Source organism: Cebus imitator, unplaced genomic scaffold (assembly GCF_001604975.1).
Source record: "Cebus imitator isolate Cc_AM_T3 unplaced genomic scaffold, Cebus_imitator-1.0 Scaffold57, whole genome shotgun sequence".
Lineage (NCBI taxonomy): Eukaryota > Metazoa > Chordata > Mammalia > Primates > Cebidae > Cebus > Cebus imitator.
This window is the reverse complement of record NW_016107372.1, coordinates 6,266,876-6,292,425: the sequence shown is the minus strand read 5'-3', so window position 1 is coordinate 6,292,425 and position 25,550 is coordinate 6,266,876. Positions and strand designations below refer to the sequence as shown.

The 25,550-nt window shown below is 39.7% G+C and overlaps 1 long non-coding RNA gene across 1 annotated transcript; it reads left to right on the top strand.

Annotated features, from left to right (window-relative positions):
• Nucleotides 1-702: 702 nt before the first annotated feature.
• On the top strand, nt 703-11,598 carry LOC119471338. Its single transcript, XR_005200368.1, has 3 exons — nt 703-832; nt 9,365-9,370; nt 11,584-11,598. It is a non-coding gene; the product is annotated as an uncharacterized LOC119471338 (long non-coding RNA).
• Nucleotides 11,599-25,550: the final 13,952 nt, after the last annotated feature.

Below are 25,550 nucleotides of genomic sequence, written 5' to 3'. Positions count from 1 at the left end.
AGATATTGCAATTATATGCAAAAAAATATTTTCAGGTATTTAGAACAACAGATCTCAAACCTTCTCCTCTACAATAGATTACTCACTGATACTCTAATTTTGAAACAAGAAAAATTACCAAGTACAAATTTGTCATGAATGAGTGATTTGTGTCTTTGTCCAACCATGTGGCTAGTGACCTCTTTTTGTTAAGGTGCAAGCCATTTGATGGCGTCCTGATGATGTGCTGTAAGTTGTAGTGAAAGAAGTCTTTCATAAAAACCTTATTTGAAACTTTTGTTTTTATGTGTGTATTAATTTTCTGTGGATGTCATACCACAGACTTAATATGGCTTCTAGTTCTAGCTAAAGACAATATCCATTTATTCCCTTTCACTTTGGAGGGTCAGATGTCCACAGCCAGTTTCACTGGGCTAAAACTGTGTTGATGCCTCTTCATCCATGTTCATGATTGGCCGTGTAGCATCTTCAAATTTTTTTTTTTTGCTACATCTTCACATCACTTTCTCCTCCTCCCTGCCTGTCTGAAATCTCCCTCTGCCTATACTTAGAAGAACACCTATGATGTCACTTGGGGACCACCTATATAGCCCATGTTAATAAGGCAGCCTCCACCAGTTCCAGGGAGGATGACACAGATATTTTTTGAGAGAGTGTATTAGTTTGTTCTCACATTGCTATTAGTAACTACCTGAGACTGGGTAGTTTATAAAGAAAAGAGGTTTAATTGACTCACGTTCCAGAGGCTGTACAGGAGTCATGGCTGGGGAGGCCTCAGGGAACTTACAATCATGGCAGAGAGCAAAGGGGAAGCAAGCTCCATCCTCATATGGTGGAGCAGAATAGAGTGAGGTGGAAAGTGCTACACACTTTCAAACAATCAGATCTCATGAGAACCCACTCACATTCACAAGAATTTCACCAGTCTTCAGTTACCTCCTGTGATTGTAAGTTTCCTGTGATTCAGTTACCTCCAACCAGGTCCCTTCCCCAACATTAGAGATTACAATTCAACATGGGATTTAGATGGGGACACAGAATCAAATCATGTCAGAGAAGGAGGGAATTTTTCAGCCTACCACAATATATCCTTTTACTTTCATTCATTATGCTTATAGCTTTGAGAGTAACCCAAGTGCTTAGATTTTATTTATTTTTCATTAGATAACATAGTCTTACTTTTTTTCCAGAATTCAATTTTGTTTCATTGAACTCCCTAGGAAGAAATGTCTTCTCCTAAACTTTACTTGGAAGAGATTTAACAGCCTGTTAACTTTTTCTTGACAGATGAATGACAGTGAAAATCACTCATCATGTTGTCATTTATGAAATGGAATTAACAGTGTAGTTTTCATAGGCTCCTACTATAAAGCTGTGACAAGGCCAAGCTCTATATTTCTCCTCACCAGAGAAGATGCAGTACTTTTGTGAAGTAGTGTCCCTTATTTATCCTTTTGTTTGAGTGTATTAAAATTATTGCATCAAGAATGAAAAAAAATATGTTAAAATGTCCGTGGCTCACCAATGCTATACTATTTTACAGTACTAAGTAACTATGTCTTTTTGGGGGATGGCTTTTATTCCATCATTTTATAAGTATAACTAACGTTTTCAGTAAATACTGTCAACTAGAATAAAATTATTATCCTGGAATAGCCAATTAGTAGCAAAAGTTGCACAAGGTAGATTGTATGGAACTTGTCAAAAAGCTGAGTAGATCTTCAATGTTTTCCCCAAAAAGGCATTTATTTGTTGAGATGTATTTAGTTTAAGACAGGAAATCCAACTCAAATAATGAAGTGGAATTTTCTGTTGTTGTTTCAGTAACTAGATGAAGGTCCAGATATAGAGCAGGTTTCAGGTTTGATTTAACTTAGTGACTCAAAGATATTAATATTCTAGTCTCCAGTCTGCTTCTGATACTGTACTTTGCCTTCCATTATATCATCTCCGATGTATCATTTCCTCTTATGTTCAAATTTAAGGTACCAAGAGGATACTGAAAACAAATTTCACAATAGATGCATACAATCATGTCTCACAAATGAGTATGAAGTTAGCTCTAGCATAATGATATGGTATGGCTCTGTGTCCCCACCCAAATTTCATCTTAAATTGTAATCTCCACATGTTGAGGGAGGGACCTGGTGATTTAACTTAGTGACTTAAAGTGAGGTGATTAGATCATGGGGGAATATTTCTCACTTGCTTTACTCATGATGGTGGGTTCTCATAAACCTGGTTATTGATAAGTGTCTGATGCTTCCCCCAAAATCCTGAAGCCATGTAACATGTGCCTTGCTTCCCCTTTACTTTCCACGTGATTATAAGTTTCCTGAGGTCCCCACAGCCATGCAGAATTGTGAGTCAATAAACATCTTTTGTTTATAAATTACCCCGTCTCAGATAGTATCTTTATAGCAGTGTGAAAACTGACGGAGAATTAGTATGGGGCATGGGGCACTGCTATAAAGATAACCTGAAAATGTGGAAGCAACTTTGGAACTGGGTAACAGGTAGAAGTTGAAACAGGAGGGCTCAGAAGAAGACAGGAAGATGTGGGAAACTTTGGAACTTCCCAGAGACTTGTTGAATGGCTTTGATCAAATGCTGACAGTCACAGGAACAATGAAGTCCAGGCTGACGTGGTCTCAAATGGAGATGAGGAACTTATGAGCAAAGAGATGAGCAAAGGTCATTATTGCTATGCTTTAGCAAAGAGACTGGTGGCATTTTTCCCCTGCCCTAGAGATCTGTGGAACTTTGAACTTGAGAGAGATGATTTTGGGTATCTGGCAGAAGAAATTTCTAAGTAGCAATGCATTTAAGAGGTGACCTGATTTATTCTGAAAGCATTCAGTTATATGTGTTTACAAAGAGATGGTTTGAAATGGGAACTTATGTTTAAAAGAGAAACAGAGCATAAATGTTGAGAGAATTTGCAGCCTGACTATGTGGTAGAAAAGAGAAATCAATCTTTCTGGGGAGGAATTTCAGCTTGCTGCAGAAATTTGCATAAGTAACAAGGAATCAAATGTTAATAGCCAAGACAATGGGGAAAATGTCTCCAGGGCATATCAGAGACCTTCACAACAAGCCCTTCCATCACAGGCCTAGAAGCCTAAGAAATAAAAAATAGCTTCATTGGCCAGGTCCAGAGCTCTGCTGCTCTGTGTAGTTTTTGGTGCTCTGTATCCCAGCAGCTCCAGCCATGACTAAAAGGGGCCAAGGTACAGCTTATGCCTTTGCTTCAGAGGATGAAATCCCCAAGTCTTAGTGGCTTCCACAAGATGCTGGTTCTGCAGGTATGCAGAAGACAACAGTTGAGCTTTGGGAGCCTTCACCTAGATTTCAGAGGATGTATTGAAATGCCTGGATGTCTAGGCAGAAGTCTGCTGCAGGGGCAGAGCCCTCATGGAGAACCTCTGCTAGGGCATTGAGGAAGGGAAATGTGGGGTTGATTCCCCATGCAGACTTCCCACTGAGTCATTGCCTACTGAAGCTGTAAGAAGAGGGTCACTGTCCTCTAGACCCCAGAAAGATATATCCAATGACAGTTTGCATGTACACCTTGAAAAGTCACAGGGACTCAGTGCCAGCCTATGAAAGCAGCCGAGGGAGCTGAACCCTGTAGAGCCACATGGGTAAAGCTGTGCACAGCCATGGGAGTCCATCCCTTGCATCAGCATGCCCTGGATGTGTGACATAGAGTCAAAGGACATTTTGGAGCTTTAAGATTTTGATGACAGCCAAGTCAGGTTTGGGACTTGCATAGGGCCTGTGGCCCCTTTGTTTTGTCCAATTTCTACCATTTGGAATGGAAATACTTACCCAATGCCTATACCCCCATTGTATCTTGGAAGTAGCTACCTTGTTTTGGTTTTTCAGGCTCATAGGTAGAAGAGACCTGCCTTGTCTCAGATAAGACTTTGGACTTGGATTTTCAAGTTATTGCTGAAATGAGTTAAGACTCTGGGGGACTGTTGGGAAGGCATAATTGGTTTTGAATTGTAAAAAGAACATGGGATTTGGAAGGGGACAGTGGCAGAATGTTATGGTTTGCCTCTGGGTTCCCATCTAAATCTCATCTCAAATTGTAATCTCCATGTGACAAGGGAGGGCCTTGGTAGGATGTGATTGAATCAATCGGGACAGTTTTCCCCTTGTTGTTCTCATGATAGTGAATGAGTTCTCACGAGATTTTGTTGTTTAATAAGTGTCTGGCATTTCTCCCCTGCCCACCTGCTGTCATGAAAGATGTGCCTTGCATCTCCTTCACCTTTGTCCATGATTATAGGTTTCCTGAGGCCATGCGGAATTGTGAGTCAATTAAATATATTTTGTTTATAAGTTACCCAATCTCAGGTAGTATCTTTAGAGCAGTGTGAAAACGGACTAATATACATACCATCCTGAATCCATAGGTAAGAATTTACGCAATTTTTAGGTTTGTGATTCTGATCTATGTAGGTCATTAACCTATAAGTTGTTTTCTATCTATGCTTTTATTTTTACTTTAAGAAGGAGTGGAAATTCTAGGTTGCAACAGGAGGGGATTTCAGGAAAATTTCTTTTTAGCCCCAAAGAATATCAGTGTTATATTTGTTTTCAAAATGCTTTACTGACAGAAATAAATTTATATCATTTATATCATAGATTTATTTCATGGGTTCACTAATATCAATTCAAAGTAATAGTTCTAAAACTTGCATTTTCCAAATGCAGCTCAGTATTCAAACAGTGAATTTACAACAAGTTTTGCAACAATTCATTGTTGCTCTTTGCATCCATTTTATGTCTTTAAAACATTTCTGCCTTATATTTGTATCTCCCTTTTTATACCCATTATTCACTTCTGCTAATTTTGTTTTTCTTCTCAGTAGTATTAAAGAAAAATACACTATTTAATGGCTTAAGAAGTGGTTGATGTATTATTAGTGTTTAAGACTAAGTTTATTAGTTATTTATTTCTGTCTGACAAATTCCCATCAAAATTCTTGGATTAAAATAGCACACATTTATATCTCAGAGTGTCTATAATTAGAAATCTACTCTTAGCTTAGCAGGGTGCCTCAGCCACAGGATATTTCCCAGTGTTACAATTAAGGTGTAGTCAATGACCGGGGTGTTATCTGAAGGCTCAGCTGTGGTTATTTGATCTGCTTCCAAACTCCATGGCTGAACTGAGGTTTTCAGTTCCTTGATGGTTATTGATTGAAAACCACCCTCAGTTCCTTGACACATGGGCCTCTCCAATGTGACTTTTTCTTGCTTTATCAAAGCCAAAAAGAGACAGCACCTGATAGCAAGCTAGACATCAATATCTTATGTTATATAATCATGGAAGTGACATTCCATCAACTTTGCTGTATTCTCTTTGTTAAGAGCAAGTCAGTAGGCCAGTTCACCCTCAAGAGGAGCGAATTATATAGCACATGGAATATGATGGTGTGTTTCTATTCTTATTAATTAACTTGTTTGCCATATTCACATAGTGCAAAGAAGTTTATAAAACATCCCAAATAACTTTTTTTTTTTTTTTTTTTTTTGAGACGGAGTTTCGCTCTCATTACCCAGGCTGGAGTGCAATGGCGCAATCTCGGCTCACCGCAGCCTCCGCCTCCCGGGTTCAGGCAATTCTCCTGCCTCAGCCTCCTGAGTAGCTGGGATTACAGGCACGTGCCACCATGCCCAGCTGATTTTTTGTATTTTTAGTAGAGACGAGGTTTCACCATGTTGGTCAGTATGGCCTCGATCTCCTGACCTCGTGATCCACCTGCCTCGGCCTCCCAAAGTGCTGGGATTACAGGCGTGAGCCACCGCGCCTGGCCCCCAAATAACTTTAAGAGATAGAGACTGTCGTTAGATTTTGGAGTAGACTTTCAATTAGACTAAAAACCAGGAAAAAGACTCTCACATTTACAAAACCTTGCATTTTATTGCTCACTTTCTGCAAAGGTATCTTTTAAATCCTTAATCAAAGAAAAAAACTAGGAAAAGGAAGTGGTAAAAATTTTGCTGCAACTATGTCCAATAGAACTTGATCACCAGTTTCCCTCTTCACCCTGGCAGTCAAGGAATGAGTGGAAATTTAAAGCATAGGATGTGCATCATGGCAAGCCTTTTTTGAACCCTGCTTGTTGCACAAACACGTACTCAACCTCTCCCTCTTTCTATCTCTCTCACATGGATGAGGAAGGTGGGTTTCCTATCCTTTGGCACAACTTCTGGAATTATCTAAAATCAAGATATTGAAAACTTATCCCACTCCTTGGTTCCACACTGCTTGGCACTGACAACTTGTCCTAAAGAGTTCTTTTAGAAAAATACAGCCTAGCAGTATTCCTACTATTATAAAATTATGTTCAAAAACTATCTCAAAAACATACACAAGCAAAAGTATTAGTGTGTAATTACAAAATTAAACATTTTTTGAGGGAAATAACTTTGATTTTATTCATCATATACACATACATTTGACTCTCTGTATCCATGTGTTCCATGACCATGAATTCAAGCAACTGTGAATAAAAAATATCTGGAAAAATGGATGGTCGCATTTGTATTGAACATTTACAGGCTTTTTCCTGCTTGTCTTTATTTCCTTAATGCAGATAACAACCATTCATATGGCATTTATATTGTATTAAAGATTATAAGTAATCTAGAGATTATTTAAAATACATGGAAGGATATGCATAGGCTACATGCAAATATTATACTTTTTGTGTAAGGGACTTGAACATCTGTGGACTTCGGTATTCATGAGGGCCCTGGAATGAATCCTCTCTAGTTACTGAGGGACAACTGTATATTTACATGCATTGGAAGGGGGACTTATAAAGATTTATGACTGTACTACTTAATCAAAGACAAAGGGGTCTTGTAATGGTCCAACGTGGCTCCCTCACTGATGTGGTTTAGCTGTGTCCCCACACAAATCTCATCTTGAATTGTAACTCCTACAATTCCCACATGTTGTGGGAGGAACCTGGTGGGCTGTGATGATTGAATTATGGGGGCAGGTTTTTCGTGTACTGTTGTGGTAGTGAATGAGTCTTAACAAGATCTGATGGCTTTAAAAGTAAGAGTTTGCGTGCGTGAACTCTCTCTGCCTGCTGCCATCCATGTAAGATGTGACTTGCTTCTTCTTGCCTTCCACCATTATTGTGAGGCTTCCCCAGCCATATGGAACTGAAAGTCCAATTGAACCTCTTTCTTTTGTAAATTTCCTAGCCTTAGGTATGTCTTTATCTGCAGTGGGAAAGTGAACTAATACAGTCACCCAACCCCAAATCATGACAGAAGCTCTGCTACTTATTAAGTATGTGGCCTTGAAAAAGTGACTTCTTCTTCAAGTCCTCTCCCACTTCCAGCTACAAAAGGAAAATCTAAACTTTTAGGATATTCATGTGACTTGAGTGATATTAAATCCATAAAGTACATAACAAAGTACTTTATCTACAAATACTATTTACTATCCCTGCTGGATATGTTGAAGTTTATGGAGGTACACACTATTTATGAAATTATTTAATATCCAGTTTTCAGATGAACTCTGCAGGCCCCATTCACTTCACTTCCCTGGGGGAAGGGTCATGATAAACATAAAGTACTCACAGTAGATGAAGATGCAAAGAGCAAGGGGGCATCATAGCATCGTCCAACTGGTTGGCTAAAGTGGAAAGACTTGAACCAGCAAAGATGTCAGCGAATATTTATGGTATAGATAGAAAAGATTTCAGAGAAAGAAAAACAGTTTACTCTGAACTTGGAAGAAGCAAAGGAGGAACAAAGAAACTCCCATTTGTCTTCTCTTCTCCACAGCCTCCTTCTTCGCAAGAAAACAAAATAAGCCTGGGGAGGAATCATAGTTTAAAGGAAGGAATGGATTTCAATTGTGTGTGTGTGTGTGTGTGTGTGTGCGCGTGTGTGTGTCTGCACGTGTGTGTAGTTGGGGAAGGTTTATATTGTGAATTTTTAGACTGGGGTGGCTTTGGGAACTTTGGATCTTTTGAACTTATGGCATGTTTGAAGTTTCTAATTTCTATATATTTCTTTCCTCATTTTGTGTTGTGGGAGGTAGACTTCGCCTGTGTGACAACAATACTTCTGGAAAGCTAAAACTACAAAAGTGGAGTCCTGAACACACATTAGGAACTGGGTGTTTGGGGCTGGCTATAGGCTTAGGAAACAGAGCTGAAAGGCCCTTCAGATTGCTGTCTTTAGTGTGCTGCTCAATCAGCTCTGCAATCTAAGACAGGAGACAGGGTTTTGGGTGGACTCTTGGTCTAGAAAAAAAAAAGCTTCCATTCATTTGACTGGAGCTTCCCTTGTAAGGAATTAGGGAAACCCAATGGTTATTTATGCATGATATTCCAAATTAATATGCTAAAATTCATTTACTAAGCTTCATTTCTCCTTTCTTCATTAATTAGTGACTTGATGATTTATTAGCTTTTGAGTACAGTGTTTTATAAAAGTGTCAAGTCTCAGAAGCAGAGACCAAAGAAAATAAAAATTCTAAAAGTGTCGAGGAGCCTGCTGAGATTTTCCAACCTAGATTAAATAATGTTGCCTAATTTGTGGAACATTCTTACTTCCCTAATAGAGGTCTCTAGTGCTGTATTTCCATATTATTATATATGATGCAATTAAATTTTGAGAATTATTAAGGAACAGATTGCTTTGAGAACTTAAAGTGCCTTCTAATAAGTGATTTGTAGCCCATTTCTGTATTGCTATTCAAGCTTTAATATTGCTCTTTCAAAACCTGAAGTACCATTGGCAAAAGCTATGAGGGATGGTCTTATTTCACACAGATAAGACAACAGTACTTCATCAAAGTGAGAAGCAAAGAACACGGGGCTAGGAGGCAGGTTTTCCTTGGGCGCTGATGCTGTTGGGCTTTGCACATTTCCTTGTCTGCATGGTGAGATTAGATCTCCAAATCAGATAACTTTGGGGCAGAAATAACAAGTGAATGAGTGAAGTTGGACTTGATGGAAGCTGTGCAATATGTGATCGCATAGCACTTTAGTGGTAGATTGGATTACTGGCTTTAATTATTTAACTATACACTTATACCCTTCTATAGGATGATTTTGAAGTCCCTCCTAGCAAAGGGGCAGCATACATTTCCCCATCCCTTGACTTTATTTCAGCCATGTGACTTGCTTTGCTCCTTTGAAAAAGGCAGTTGTGATGGTGTGCTAGTTATGAGCCTAGACATTAAGAGGGCTTGTGTGTTTCCCTTGCCCTTTTCCATTTCTGTCATTGCCATGAGAAGAAGCTGCTCAGCTAATCTGCTGGTGCTGGGAGGAGAATGAGTGACCAGGAGCCAAACCACCCCAGAGGAACCCAGCCCAGAGTAGTTGAACCCAGCTGAATCCCAGACACCTGAGCAAAACAAATGCTCAGTTTTGTATGCTGTTGAGCTTTTGAGGTTGTTTATTATGCAGCATTATCAGGACTAGAACTAATTTGCTCTGTTTTCCCTGGAGAAATTTCTTTAGCTGTAACATGAGGGTGTGAGAATAGTGCTGTTTTTGTAAACCCAGATTGCCTTCGGGGCAGAAAGGAAAGGTAGGTGTGGGAAGGGAGAAGGTGTTTGATGGAATCACATACCCTTTTAAAGGGTGTTGCTGCCACTTAACCCTAGTTAAATGTGATGGTGCAGGAATGTAAGCCCTGTGTTGCCAAACGTACCCTTTCCTTTTTTTGAGAAAAGCTATAAATCTGGCTTTTTGAATGTAGAATATTCAAAATTTAAATTTAGAAACGAATTTTAAAAATTTATGGGATACACACACACACACACACACACATCCTGCAAACTTTTTATATGTCCAGGATAAATATATATCCTTAAGGGTCATCCTTAACAGTCTCTAGATTAGAGTCTGTAGGTCCCCATCTGCTCTACCGTTCAATACTCATTAACACTCAATGCGTTTGTTGCAAGACTACTGTGCTCAAACTTATCCCAGGTGAATTTACTTTAGAATAAACGCAGCAATATTTTCACTTTAAAATGTCACAAAACATGTTTCTTTTGCCCCCAGTGGAATAGCTTACAAATATGGCCACTACATAGAAGCCAAAAGCAACACAAAAAACTTCAGGCAAATCCCCAAATCCTCAACTACCTAAGATCTTCAGCTACTTCAAAGACTTAAAAATGACAAATCAACCACCTAATTCTACATAGAAACTGACTTTTCTTCTTTTGATGAGAGATTTTTTTTCAACTTTAAAATCTATTCTTGTTTTTCATGATGCAAATTTCTAAGATGATCTATTGTTATTATATTAAGTGCTCTAAATATGAAATATAGTATGCCTAGCAGAGGTGAATAGGAATTTTTAATTCCTTTAAGTGATTTTTCTTAATAGTCATCAACTAGAAAAATGGCCTGGCATCTCTGTTAAAAGAAAGGAGACCAGGAAGCTTTCATATTATATCTTCATTAGCTACTGATTATACCAGCAAAATAAATCTCCGGATTTCCTTGACCATGGATTATAAAGTCAGGATAATTAAATGGAAGGCATATAAACTTCTCACTGGATTCTTGATTAAATTAATGATTATCAATGACTTGCAAGTAGAGACATTGTGTGTGTGTGTGTGTGTGTGTGTGTGTGTGTGTGCATCAATTTAATTTAAATAAAATGTACTTACTCCCATCCAACTGTGTATTAGATATAGGGTAAGGCATTACCCAGAACACAGAGATGGAGACTGATGTAGATTAAATAAAGACCCAATGGAGGAGACAGTACCTGGGGAGATGTTATTTTATATTTAGCACAAAGGGTTAAGGTACATTAGTTGTAATTGTTTTATACTTTATTATGCTTGGAGAAGTTATGTCATGTTCTCTGTATTTCTTGTGGTTAATGTTTTTTAGGATTCCTTAACAACAAAAAAAGGGGGAGGACATTTAACACTTGTTGGGTGTTAATAATCTGTTAGGTTAATTTGTTTAACCTGCACAATGAGCCTATGCAGTAAAAGCTTTTATTTTCATTTCACGCAATGATGAAAGGAAGGCTCAAGAGATCCAGCTGAGCTATTGCTTTTTCCCTGGAAGCCATCCTTGATTACAATCGGAGTAAATTGCCCTGTGAGCACCTAAAACCCATCACATACTTGGATGCTAGCATTTCTAATGTTTTGCAGCAATAGTTGCTTACTTTCTGTCTTTCTTTCTGAACCATGAACTCATGGAGGCTGGTGATTGGCATAAAGCGTGATCCAGTAAATAGGTGTAAATGCTCACATTTGGTCAAGGTGCATACAGCCTGCAAGTGGCAGAAACTGGAGCGACAATCATTGATATTTTTCTAAATATCAATCTCCTGCACTTTCTACTGTGCTGTCACTTCGAAAATTTAAAAAGTGGAGCACAAGCTCTAAAAATTTCTCTTCTCTGAAATGTTTTAAACTTGCCTGTGCTTCAGATAAATATCCTTAGCAGAAACTTCTGGTTAAGGCAGGATTCCCCAAACTGGCAAGGTGATAAGAATCATGCAGCTTTCCAAACCTACGTGGCAGCATAGGCTCTTGGTTCTTTGGAGAGAAAGAGAGGAGGGTTTACAGCTGAGGGAAATGAGTGTCAATGGCACCACATTCCAACTTAGCCCCAGATCCAGCAAAGTGAATGTGCACCTTGAAGAGAGGATGATCACTTTTTCAGGGTGGATGACCACCAAGGTAGAAACCAAGAGGAAAGGGGAGGTATTAGAATTGTTCCCTTACAAGACAGCCCAAGTCAGCTTTTAGAATGTCTTTGCCTAAACCGAGTACAATATTGGTATATAGACACAAACTTCTTCAGAAAATTTGGTCTTAATAGTGGCAGACAACTGGAATTCCCTCTTGGTTTTTTTCTTGGAAGCCAAGATACCAAATTGAGGCTTCTAGCAACCAACTGTGTGCTGTGTATAATGCAGACCCCAAGAGGACAGTTAATACTGACTGTTTTGTCCATTGATACATCTGCTGAACCTAGGCCATTTTTGGGCACATGGTAGGCTCACAATAAATATTTGTTAAGTGAATGAATGAATGCTTAAATGAAGGTCCAGAACTGATACATACATAAATCTCCCCTCAAAGAGCTCAGCCTACCTGTAAAGACAGACACAGCAAGACAAAACACAGCAATGTGTAAAGTGCTTTGGGAATGCACTGAAAGGAGCTATTGATTCTGAGAGGTGGAGGGATGTGTGCTGTGGGAGCCGGAGTGGGGTGGACAGGAAGCTGTGATGTGGAAGCAGGGGAAGGGAAGTAGATATGGGACACAGAAGTTCATGCAGAGTTCAGCACTAGTTCAGAGTCCCAAGGGGCTTTCCCTTGAAAGTATTTGCCCAATGGATCATTTTTTCCATCCTTTAACACATTGTTTTTTAACCTAAACAATCTAACAATATTTTATTCTGTTTGGATTTTTTCAGTAAATATGTTTTTTTTTAATAAAACACTAAAGATACTTTACATTGAAAGATATTTAGATTTAAGGAAGCTGGTTCTCTTTCACAAAGAACGTGAAAGAGAGAAAGAAAAAGAAAGACAAGAAAGAGGGGAAGGAAAAAAGGGAGAAAGAGAGAAAAAGAAAAAAAGAAAAAGAAGGAAGAAAGAAAAAGACAAAGAAAAGAGAGAAGGAAGGAAAGAAAGAAAGAGAGAGAGAAGAAAAACTTTCCTGACTGTCAGAACTGTCAGTTGCGCTCAGGTTGAAGAAGGAACTCTCTCCCCAACCTGGCAGACCACCCATTCTCTGGTTCCTGCTTTCTTTCCACCTTCAGCTCAGAATCCTCCTCATCCCCAGTGCAGCAGCTACTTCAGATGACTCTCAATTGTCAAAGAAACCATTCTCTTGAGAAGTATGTTCTACGTCCTCTGCCTGAAATGCTTCTGCTCCCTGTTCTGTTTTCCTCACTTCACCTGGCTGTTTCCTACTGAGGGGCCAGTTTATATTCCATGGTCTTCAGAAAGGCATCTCAACTGCCCAACTCAGGTTTGTCCCCCTTCTTCATGCTCTCAAAGCATTTTGTACTTCTGCTACTATATACCTGAACATGCTGCATGGAACCCTGTCTAATCTGCAAGAGGACAGGTTTTATGTGTCCTGTGCACCACTATGAATCACATACATTTTTCACTGGGCCTGTGTATCATAAGCGTTCCATCATTACTCGTGGAATGAATGGCTGAATTTGCATTTTCTCCTTTCCCATGTAGTACTTGGCATGATTTGGGCCTTTGGGCAGATGTGTCTGAATCTACAAGGCTCACTGCACAGGCTGTCACCCACGGCCCCACTGCGTATGTGTTTAACTTTAGATACAAGTATGGAAAGCATGGATTGAGTGAGAAAACCTTTGCCTAATTTAATAAAGTAATTGGAAACTCTGTGTGCACTTCAAAAAATGCATTTTTCTTCTTCTTTTGGCCTATTGCATGTGTTTTCCCTAGGATGCAAGTGACATTCTTTTTGTCTCTTAGTGGAACAAGAAACAGACTTGATACCACCACACGTTAGAGGAAATTCATTGACAGTTCAACAATTGAATCATACCTCAGTGACTTGCCTCCTTTCTTAACAAATATGATTTTGGGAAGACGTAGCACTCCGACAAAGAAAGAACTGAGGTTTTCTAGGTACCCGCCATATTTTATTTTGGGAATTCAAGTATTGGAAAGTGGTTTGGATAAGAGACTTCAAAAATACGTTACTGGCCTGCAATTTTATGAACTATTTACTAGACTGTGAAGCAGGAATCACAGCTTGGTGGCTGGTTCCAGCCACTAAAGAGAGCCTAGTTGACACCTAAAGCTCCTCTGTATGAGACAGAGATCTGATCTTGTTACTCTCAGCTGCTTGTTTCCAGGCAGCAGGTTCAGAAAATGTTCAATCTATTGAATTCAAAATCAGAAAAACATGCTGTCTCACTCGGCTCAGCCAACATTTAGATGTTGCATCTGGTGGGAATTACAGAGACCAGCAATAGCATTGCCTTTTGAAGCCCAAGAATGCAGAGGCAGGGAATAGTGAGGTTTCTTTGGGATGCGTGAGGTGACTGAAAATTAAATCTTTTAAAAGTCATTTGCCAGTTGCCTTCTTGGGCATTTATCTTGAAGAAATAAAAATTCATTTTCACAAAGAACATGTACATGAATGTTTGTAGCAGCTTTATTCATAGTAATCCCAAACGGGAAGCAACACATGTGTCCTTCTGTAGGTGAATGCTTGAATAGGCTGGAGTGCACCTGTACCACGGCACACTGCTCAGCCATTGGGAGGGATAAGCCAGTGTTGCATGTGGGAGCTTAGATGGATTTCATGGAGTTATGCTGGGTACAAAAAGTCAGTCTCAAAGGGCACATGCTGTATGATTCTATTTGTGTGACATTCTTGAAATGAACAAAATTGTGGAGATAGAGAACCGTTACAGAGAGCTGAGAAGACACTAGTGGCTGCCAGGAATTAGAGGGACAGCACTAGGGAATTTTGTGATGATGAAATAATTCTGTGTCTTGTATCTACACAGATGATAAAGTTGCATAGAGCTACACACACACACACACACACACACACACGCACACACACATCACAGCCCATGCTGTACACTAGTAACAAGTAATACTGGTAAACTCGGAATTAGCTCTGTGGATTGTGCCGACATCCATTTCCTGGTTTTGACATCCTACTGTAGCTGTACAGGATATTGTAATTTTGGGAGGCTGAGAGGAGACTTGGGAACTCTCTGCATTTTTTTTTTTTTGGCAACTTCCACTGAATCTATGATTATTTCAGAAGAAAAAGTTATAAAAATCATTTCCCCAAGTTTACTAGTTAAAAGTTCAGTGGAAGTTAAGGAAGAAGGGAAATGAAGTCCAGGGACTTACTATATATTGTTTTTTTCTTTCCTGTCTTTTATTATTATTTTTGCTCTGGATTAATTTTAGAAGTTGGAGATGTATTTAGCCTTACTTGTCATGTTGTGGGATTTGTATGCATATTCAGGTGCACACAATGCACATACAGTTAATAGTTGTTCTACTTATGCCCGAATAGAACAAATGCAAGATCCCGTGGATTGTAAAGGCGTCAGTTGGGCTTGCAGCCTTCACAGCTCTGATGCGCTGGGTGCCGGTGTATCAGAGCCACTAGCTCCCCAGGTTGTGCTTTCCTGTATCCCCGGTGCTCATCACACTGCTGGCATGTTTCATTTGGCATTTACCCCACATTGGCTTGTGTTGGTGTCTATTCTGTATGGCACGAGCCTTTTCCCTCACTGGGCTATAAGACCTCAAGGTTAAGGACGTGTTTAGCATATAATAGGTACGATGTAAATGAGATAAACAGGCGTCGTGTCTTCTGGGCATCTTTACCTTTATTGAATACTGTTTCAATTAAGATATTTTCTCATACAAGTGACAGAAAAGCCAATTCAAATTGGATTGCACTAAAAGGAAAATGTATTGCCTTGTGTGTAATTGAAACAACCAGGAGCATGTTTGGTTTCGGATCATGTTTCTCTCTATCTTTCAGTTCTCTCTTCTCCATCTTGTTCCTTTTGCAGTTAGGTTCTGACTCTGAGGTCAAAAGAAGACCACAGCTTCCTTAACCTCACTCTTTCAATCAGAAGTCCAGTTGAACTGTCTTTTTCTTACAGTTCCTATGGAAGTCCAAGTATTCACTCCTTCTCTGGCTATTCTGGGTCACGTTGCCATCCCTGAGCCAACTGCTGGGAGGGATGGTACTGGGTGGTGTGGCCCGAGGTTGCAGGCTTTTTTTCCAGGACCTGGTAGTGGAACCCACAAAAACTTTGTGAACTTTAAGTTCTGGGATACATGAACAGATTGCACAGTTTTGTTACATAGGTATACATATGCTATGGTGGTTTGCTGCATCCATCCCCCCATCATCTACATTAGGTATTTCTCCTAATGTTAGCCCTCCACAATCCCCCCACCCGCTGCTATCCCTCCTCTAGCACCCCCACCCCCTGACAGGCCCCCGTGTGTGATGTTCCCCTCCCTATGTCCATGCGTTCTCATTGTTCAACACTCACTTATGAGTGAGAATATGTGATGGTTGGTTTTCTGTTCTTGTGGCAGTTTGCTGAGTATAAAAAATAAAAATAAAAATAAAAAATAAAAAATTTCCAAAGTAGTAAAGAGCATCTTTTGCTTTTCTAAAAAAGAAAAACAAAAAACCAAAAAAACCTTGTGAACTAAAAGTTGGGAGGAAATATTCCACCAAAGCAGAAGAAATTTCCTAACCTCAGCAGAGGAGCAACAATTCTCCTTTATGAAAATTTAGAGATTCTTTTTTCTCTTTTGTGATTGACTTATATTGGGGGAACAGGAATCATGAAACTTTAGAGTGGTCATTGGAGAGCTGGCTATTGGTTTGCTTCATGCATCAACAGAATGCAAATGTAAATAAAATTATTATCTGACATGCCACAAAATGTTAAACTAGCCTGTTTTTTCCTATGACAGACTTGTTTTAGTGCTAATAAAGAAGTTTATAGTGTTGTTTTATTTTGATGGTTCAAATTGCATTGGTAGAATTTATAATCTGTGCAGTAGGATTGGGAGAATTAATTGGTTTGGGTTTATATTCAACATAGACTTCATTACCTACATTCTCCTCTGGAGGAATTTTTACTTCAGCTGTGTAATTTCCTTGCTGTAATACATTGATGGTTTGAAACATGTAAAGTGTGTAATTATGAATGATAATGGTGCTTCTCTGCAGAGCCTCTGTATTTGCACCTCCTTTTTGTTTATGGCCCTAGAACCTCTGGTGATGTTGTGGATGTTATCAGGACCTCTTGGGTATGGCAGGTTGTTGCTCTGTGCTTTCTGTGTTAGCCGCATCTTGGATGTGGTTCTTTTCCCAGTAAGAATCGTGGAATAAGCCTCCTAGCTGAAGTAGGACCTATTGTCCAACATTATGATCTGCGTATTGAAGACAAGTTTTGATTTCCCAAAGGCATTCCCTCTGTTGATCTCCTACTTTGGGTTTTTCACCAGCTTGGATGCACACCTCAGTTCTGTTTCTGGAGAAATTAATTATGTCCTGAGCTTTAAATCACTCACCTCCCCTGGTTTGTGTTCATATCTATAGTCTGTTCTTGATGTTTTTCCATAAGCTTGGCTCTCCTCACCATGACTCATCTACTTATTTGCTCATCATATCCCACTAACATGCCTAGTTCTTAGTACTTTGATTGTATTCTTTCTTTCCTTTTTTTTTCTTTCTTTTCTTTTCTTTCTTTTTCTTTCTTTCTTTCCTTCCTTCCTCCCTCCCTCCCTCCCTTCCTTCCTTCCTCCCTTCCTTCCTTCTTTCTTTTCTTTTCATACACAGTCTCACTCTATTGCCCATATTGGAGTACAGTGGTGCAATCTCTGCTCACTGCAAATTTCACCTCCTTAGTTCAAGTGATTCTTATGCCTCAGCCTCCTAAGTAGCTGGGATTAAAGGCACCCACCACCGTGCTTGGCTAATTTTTGTATTTTTATTAGAGACAGAGTTTCACCATGTTGGCCAGGCTGGCCTTGAACTCCTGACATCAAGGGATCCACCTACCTTGGCCTCCCAAAGTGCTGGAATTGAACTCTTTTTTTAATAGAGCCTCACCACTTTGGATCATGTTGCCTGGATTTCAGCTCTGACTTTCTCACTTGTTTGCCCCCATTCATTAGTTTTTCTCTGCACTCTGAGTAAAATTTTCTGTACAAACTGAGTAAAATTTTGAAAACATAAATCCAAAAACATTAATAATGTGTCTCCTTTCCCTCAGCCCACTAAGAAGCCACCAGTGAAATTCCATTGCACTTGGAATAAAGACAGACGCTTTACCAAAGCCTATGACACCCTGCAAGCCTGGATCCCGTGGACCACTTCAGCCTCAGCCCTGGCTAGATTCCTTTTATCTCCCAACACCAATCTCACCTGAACAAGGTATCGTTTAATGTCTGGGACTTGCCTTGCACAAACTGTTTGCCCTCCCTGGAACTCACTTCCTTCTTCTCTTTACCAGGATGCATCCTTCTCAGTTTCCATATCCTGGTTCCAGTACTGTTTCCTCAGGAAGGCTTCCTTGATCTCTCTGGCTGGCCCCTGTCTTCACACCCCCACTTCTCTAATTTCTCAGAGCACCATTGACTTCTCCTTCATGACAGCTGCAAAGTGCATTTTACATTTTATAATGTGATCATTTGACTAATGTGTATGTCTCCAACTATACTATGGGATGCTTTAGGGCGGAGACCATTTCTACTTTACTTACCCTGGAATTCCCAGCATCCAGCCCAGTGTTGACAGATAATAGACTCCCAGTGTATATTTATTGAAATATTTATTAACAAACAAATAGATGACTAAAGTGGGTGGATAAATGAATGAAGGTTTTGCTTCCACCAGAGTCAGCAATCCCTATGAACAGTCTTCGGCTTGGGCAGCTCTTCTTGCAAACACTTTCCTCAAGTTTGACCTTGTGCTTCCTGCCAAAGGTCAAGTTGTCAATGATGTCCTCCTGTTACCTCAGACTGAATTCTCTGAATTGAATTCTCCAAAGTAGCAGCATCTTTTTTGTCTCCACTGATGGCACTACCAATTTTGTGTTCCTTAGGACAGGAGCATTAGAATAGGGATTGCAAGTTCAGGTGTTGATAGCAGCAAAGGAGTCACGTAAGCTGGGAGAGAGGACTGTGGCAAACTGGAGACACATTTGGTCCATCAAGGGACAGCCACTCTTCAGCTCCAGTTGACAGTTGGAATGCAGTAATGTCAGCTCAGGTTTGTCAGATCTTCCAGTGATAAAAGAGAAGCCAAAATTTTAAAAAGTGATTGCTATATGAAATACCACATTTTGACATGCTGGTAAAATTCATTTAAAAAGTATTTTATAACATCAGGTAGACCAAACAAACTTGTAAATTAGACCGAGAGCCAGATGCAGGGCAGAAGCTGCCATGTTTTGACTTTTGCCAAATAAATGTCTCTGATAATCTCCTTTCCTTAATGCATGTAGTCCGCGATCCACCAAGCCCTACCAAGTCTTCTTTAAAGATGTCTCTTCAATCTGCTCTTTGCTCTTTCTCTGTCCCCAATACTTCCAACTAACATCATTATATTTCTCAGTACCTGGCCTTCATGCTTACATTATTTCTTTCTCTTAGTGTCTCATATAGATAGGTTAATGACAAACATACATGTATTAACATGTTGATTTTTTCCTATTGTCTCAAGGCTGCATAAATGCTGAATGTTGAGTATAAAAGACACAAAGAACCCCCACACTCCAAGTTCAGAGTGACACAGCAAGCCACCAGCAATTGGACCCAGTCATCTACTTATTTGTAGGGTTTACTAAAAGGGACCAATTTAAAACTGACTCCATCATTGACTTTCTTCTTACACGCAAGACAGTTTCCCAAATTCCCATATAAATAAAAAGGAATGAGAGTAGATAGGTCTTTCATTCCTGTTAGGAAGAGTGAGGTTTGTGGTGGTGGCTAGTAAGTCCTTCCCCCTGGGGAGAGGGAAGGAGTTCCCCTCCTCTAAGGCAAGAGAATAGTAGAATAGTACTCCAAGAGGTTTGGATGTCTACAAGATGGGTGATAGGACACATCATTATTCAACTGAGAGTCTGTTTTGGACTGGTCATTAACATCTGGAGATCCAGGTTGAGACTTCAAGTCGAAGCCCCATGTGAAAATGACAAAATTCAGGCCCCTTCCCAACTTCCCCATATCTTTGTCTTCCAGCCCACCCTCAGCCCTCTTCCTTCCTTCCAACTTGCAGCACTTCCTGTCCCCAAGAAACTCCCTCACCAGCCCCACTCATAAGCTATTAGAGTACTGACTCTTTATTGCCCCAAATGAGACTTTCGAAATAAGCAAAGCTGAGTGGAAAGTTACTTCATCTTACTAAGGTGTCACTAAAATACACAGTAGGAAAGGTAGGACGGATCTAGCACAATTAGAGAGCAATTACTGGGAAAAAAATGAAATCATATCATGGACAGATCACAAGTTCAAACTCTTCAGTACTCTAATTAGAGATACATAGATAGATAATTTTAACACCAAAAGACTGCTTTTCCTAGCACGATAATTTAACATACTATTTCCAAGTAAAACAAGGAAAACATCAAAGCTTTCCTTTACATACAAATAATAATAATAATAATAATAATAATAATACAGATCAAGTATCTCATCTGAAATGTAAGGCTTTCCAAAGCCTATTTTATTTTTAATAATCTTATTATACATGTCTTTTCTTGCAAACCAATTCAGACAACTTTGAAATACCAAAAAGGACATCGATTACAAATAAAAAAGGAAACCATCATTCTCAGCAAACTGACAGAAGAGCAGAAGATCAAACACCGCATGTTCTCATTCATAGGCGGGTGTTGAACAATGAGAACACATGGACACAGGGAGGGGAGCACTACACACTGGGGTGGGTTGGGGGGAAATGGGGGGGGGGGGGTGGGGGGTGGGGAGCTGGGGAGAGATAGCAAGGGGAGAAATGCCAGATGTAGGTGATGGGGAGGAAGGCAGCAAATCACACTGCCACGTGTGTACCTATGCAACAATGTTGCATGTTCTTCACATGTACCCCAAAACCTAAAATGCAATAAAATAAATAAATGGGAAAAAAAAAGTTTGAAACACTATAAATAATTTCTGTTCTGTTGTTTTGGACTTGCACTTGGATATTAGTTTATCTGTTTTGAAAAAGAAAATTAATATACATTATATATAAAAAAATGCATTTTAAAAAATAGGTTACAAAAACACTACTACGTAAAGCGAAATAAAATAAGTGGTAGATAAAAGCAATTTTATACAAATAGAGACGATTTCAGCCTGATGGATTGTTCAGGACTGTGATACTGATCGGTCCAGAATGTGGTTGGCTGGAAGGTCCCTGGAGAGCCTAACATAAAGTCTAAAGCAAGAGGTAACATCTTATGGGCCTCTGATTGACCCAGCACTATGCTAGTCACCCCTGGGAAGAAAGCAAAGTTGAATGTTTGATCAGGGATTTTGAGGAATGTAAAGTCTAGTTGGAAATACAGAGAAGCATGTGGGGGATGTGTAGATCAGGCTGGCAGTGCTCTGAAAGCACAGGATAGGACAGAGCTGTGGATGTGCCCCTTGAGCCATTCTGTCCAAAGAGCTGAATTGGACTGGATGTATTAAGAGAAGGACGCAAAGGTAGGGGCTGGGCTCTTGTGTCCTGTGCTGGCTGATAGACTGAGGAGTGCAGGGAACCAAGGAGGAAAACACTTACTGAATACCTTGGAGGTGATGTTTGTGCACCAAACTCAGATCGAAGAGCCCTTCAGGAGGGGATTTCTGGGGAAGAAATGTAGGCAGAGTAGACAGAGCAGTTTTCAGAAAGTTGATGGGTAAGTAGAAGGGGGCATCTAACTGTTATTTCAACATAAACATATTATTTTGTACATTATGAATATTCTTATTTGTATCCGCTCAGTTAGAAACTCCCATTCACACTTAAATACAGATGAATAAATCAACTAAAAATAACAGAGCCACTTCCCTGATCAAGAAAAATACTTTGTAATTAATTCAGTAAATTCTATAAATATTTCTAAAAATTCCTATGGTTTTAAAGTTTGCATATTCTTGCATACATAGCAGCTAAATTAGAGCCCCAGTTTTCCCCTGATGATTTAGTCACTTCATTCTAGTGTCTCAACACCTGAATAATTTATTCTTTACCCATAGAAATGCTTATTATCTTAATGGTAGCAAACTTCAGCGACCTCAGTAGCTACTTGTTTTCCCTGATTTATTTATTTCCCTTAGGCTCAATTGTTTATTTACTTCCTGTGGACTTTTGCTTTCATATTTCTGGTTCTCCTCCTATATCTGCTGCTCATCATTGCTTGTCCTCTATGTGCAAGTGAAGAATTGGTTGATTTTCTCAGTGGCCAATTTGGACTGCCTTGCTTTAGTACATGTATGTAGATGAGTGCTTGGTGGGCTGATTTTGAACTTTGTAAGTACAGGTCGGGCTTCATGACAACCAGATCTTGCTTTGTGGGAGACAGAGGGGAAGAGGGACATAGGAGCTGAGGATGCTACTCTGGGGTGCCCAGCAGTGCCAGCCCAGTTCCCTGCCCAGCTGACTTTGTTGTGTAGGGTAAGCGGAGGTGGGTGAATAGGCAAAGCTGTTCAACAGGTAGACTTCAGTGAGTTGCCAGGGTATAGGCCCCTTCCTTTGGCCCTCTGCTTTCTGTTAAGTTTTATCTTCATGCCCAGTGCAGAGTGGCAAACACCTCTGCCTCAGGTCCCTCCAGCAAGTCTCCTCTCTTCAACCACCTCCCTTCAATGTACTTTCAGACTTGTAGACTTTGTTGGTAGGTACTCCTCTCCTCTTTTGTTTATTATTTTATATTTATTCTTCAAGTATTTTGCTTTCTGCCCTGACATTAGTGGATGACAAAGGAGACGGGGTTGGCATGATTGCTAAGTGAGCCAAACTGTAGTATGCAGCATCCAAAGATAGTTGGTGACAGTTTGGGTAATTTTGCTGTCAGCTTTGTCTGAGATGGGCAGCACAGTTGTCTGTCTTTTTCTGATATCTTCCCACATCATGGCTTTCCCTTAACTAAATTTGTCAGTGCTTCCTTGTATATTGTTGTTTGGAGTTACACATGTTTCCAGTGTCAGTGAAAATGAGATTGCATTTCTGATTTTCATCCTCTCTCCCTTTCTCTTGCTGGCAGTAAAGGCATTGTGTGATTGGTTTCTTAGCTCTTCCATTTTAGAATTTGAATGTTCAATTTCTCTTAAATTTTGCTATGAGAAATTTTTTCTCAAATAAAATTGAAATTTCATTTTCCATGTTTTCCCATTCCCAAAAGCCTGCTAACCTGGAGGCAGACAGTTATGTATTAGGACACTTCCTTGGTTATCTCCTATCTCTGGAAAAAAATCCCTGATAATGATTTGAAACTTTCACTGCAGGTCAGCTTTGCTGAAGAAGTGTTAACTGTGTTTTTCCCTTCAGGTGTGAGAAAAACGACATTGAATTTTTAGTCTCTTTGAAAGCCTGAGCTTCCTATGAAGCACTGCTCTTTCACTGGCTGAGATTGCTTTGCTTAATCTCTCTGCTACAGCTGTCATCAGTGAAAACTGCAGATTTTTAAGGTTCCTTTAAGCTGGATTTTCAGTGTCTCTAGGGGTTGATGCCAAGGATTTAAGTTCAGATTGAGTTATCCAAAAAACTACCTATTCACTACTCTACAACTTAATTTGTTCCTTCCTTTCTTCACTTAACTAACGTCATGTCGGGAAAAGTTGAGGAGTGGGGAACTAGCAAGATATGGCCCAAGTCCATAGTCGTTGATCTTATATGTTGACTAGGTGCTTCACACACTTTAGTTATTTAATACTCACTGTAACTCTGACAGGTATGTGCAGACAGTATTGTTTCCAACTTGCAGTTCAGGCAGATGAGACTCAGTGAGCTATTATAACTCACTCTGCATCCTGTAGCCAATGCCACAGCCTGGATTTGAATCCAAGTTATTTGAGATCTTTGTGTGTTTAATTTTTTAATATAGCCCTCCAACTCTTCTATACTTGGTCCATAGATATTGCTAATTATTAGGCTGAGACTATGTAGCATATATCTCTGAAAAGCCTATTTGTCTCATTCTCCATTATTATATTAATGAAGAAGCTACTATTCAATCGTTTTAGAGAAAACTAATATATGCCACCTATACTAGTCTCCATTTTCAGAAAAATAGTGACAATGGTAAAATATACTTAGAAGGAGATTGGCTTATATCAATTCAACCAGTCGATGATTATTTTTGAATACCTAACCTGTACCAAATATTTCAGTGGAAGCTAGCTATACAATAGTAAAAGAAATAAGGTATCTGTATTAGTTTGTTCTCATGCTGCTAATAAAGACATACCCAAGACTGGGTAATTTATAACAGAAAAAGGTTTAATGGACTCACAATTCCACATGGCTGGGAAGGCCTTACAATCATGGCAGAAGGCAGAAGGCAAAGGAAGAAGAGCAAGTCACATCTTACTTGGAGGCAGGCAAAAGAACATGTGTAGAGGAACTCCCTTTATCCATGGAATACTGTGCAGTCATAAAAAAGGATAGGTTCATGTCCTTTGCAGGGACATGGATGAACCTAGAAACCATCATTCTCAGCAAACTAACACAAGAACGGAAAACCAAACACCACATGTTCTCACTCATAAGTCAATGTTGAGCAATGAGAACACATGGACACGGGGAGGGAAACATCATACACCAGGGCCGGTTGGGGTATAGGGGGATAGGGGATGGATAGCAGTGGGTGAGGGGATTGTGGAGGGGTAACATTAGGAGAAATACCTAATGTAGATGATGGGGAGATGGACGCAGTAAACAACCATGGTGTGTGTATACCTATGTAACAATCCTGCACAATCTGCACATGTACACCAGAACTTAAAATATAATAAAAAAAAAAAGAAAAAAAACCCATCAGATCCCATTAGACTTATTCACCATCATGAGAACAGCACTGGAAAGATCTGTCCCCATGATTCAATTATCTCTCTCCACGTACCTCCCAGAACGTGTGGGAATTATAAGAGCTACAATTCAAGATGAGATTTGGGTGGGGGCACAGCCAGGCCATATTAGTATATTTCTGTCCTGTTGTAGCTTATATATTGGGGGGTAGATTGCATTAAACAAATATATGCATAATTACTTATATGAGCACATTCAGATAAGTGCTATAGTGGATATGTATAGAAGGCTGTGACAGGCAAGAGATGCTTTTCTGAATGTGGAGGCACATTTGGAAGAAAGAAGGTTCACTCACGTAGATACTGTGGTTGGGGATTCACTCTTATACCAAGAAAAGGGCCAGTATGAGTTGGTGGAACAGCACTGTTCTGGACAGTTGTGGTACATGGTTTCTTGTTTGTATCAGTGCAATGGTTTGTTGATACAAATAATTTGGAAAATTCACTTGATTATAAGTTCAATGAGGCAAGAGATTCATCTCTATTGGTCACTTCTCTGTTCCCAGTATTTAGAACACTGTGTGGCACATTAGAGCTGCACAATAAATATTTGCTGAGATAATGTTCACAATATAACCAACGGTTATTGGGGTCCTTTTTCAGGTCATAGTGCCAGCTCTGTATTCAATAATTCATAAATGAGGAAGTTGTATTAGACACTCCGTTCCTAGTTACTTGCTTCTTCGTCCTGATTTTCTTCTCCTGTGCTTCTCTTATTTTCTTCTCTATTGCAGGAGGCTGGCTTGTAAAATACCGTTTCCAACCTCCTTTGCCAACTAACTTCTGGTTAGATTTGGCAGATGGGGAATTCTGGTGGAAAACTGGAGATCAGGAGAGAGCAATCAGTATATATCTCCCTTTTATTTCTACTCGCCGTGGCTTTTATGGTTGTAGTTGATATACCTTGATTGTTCTAACCCCACCAGCCAGCTCT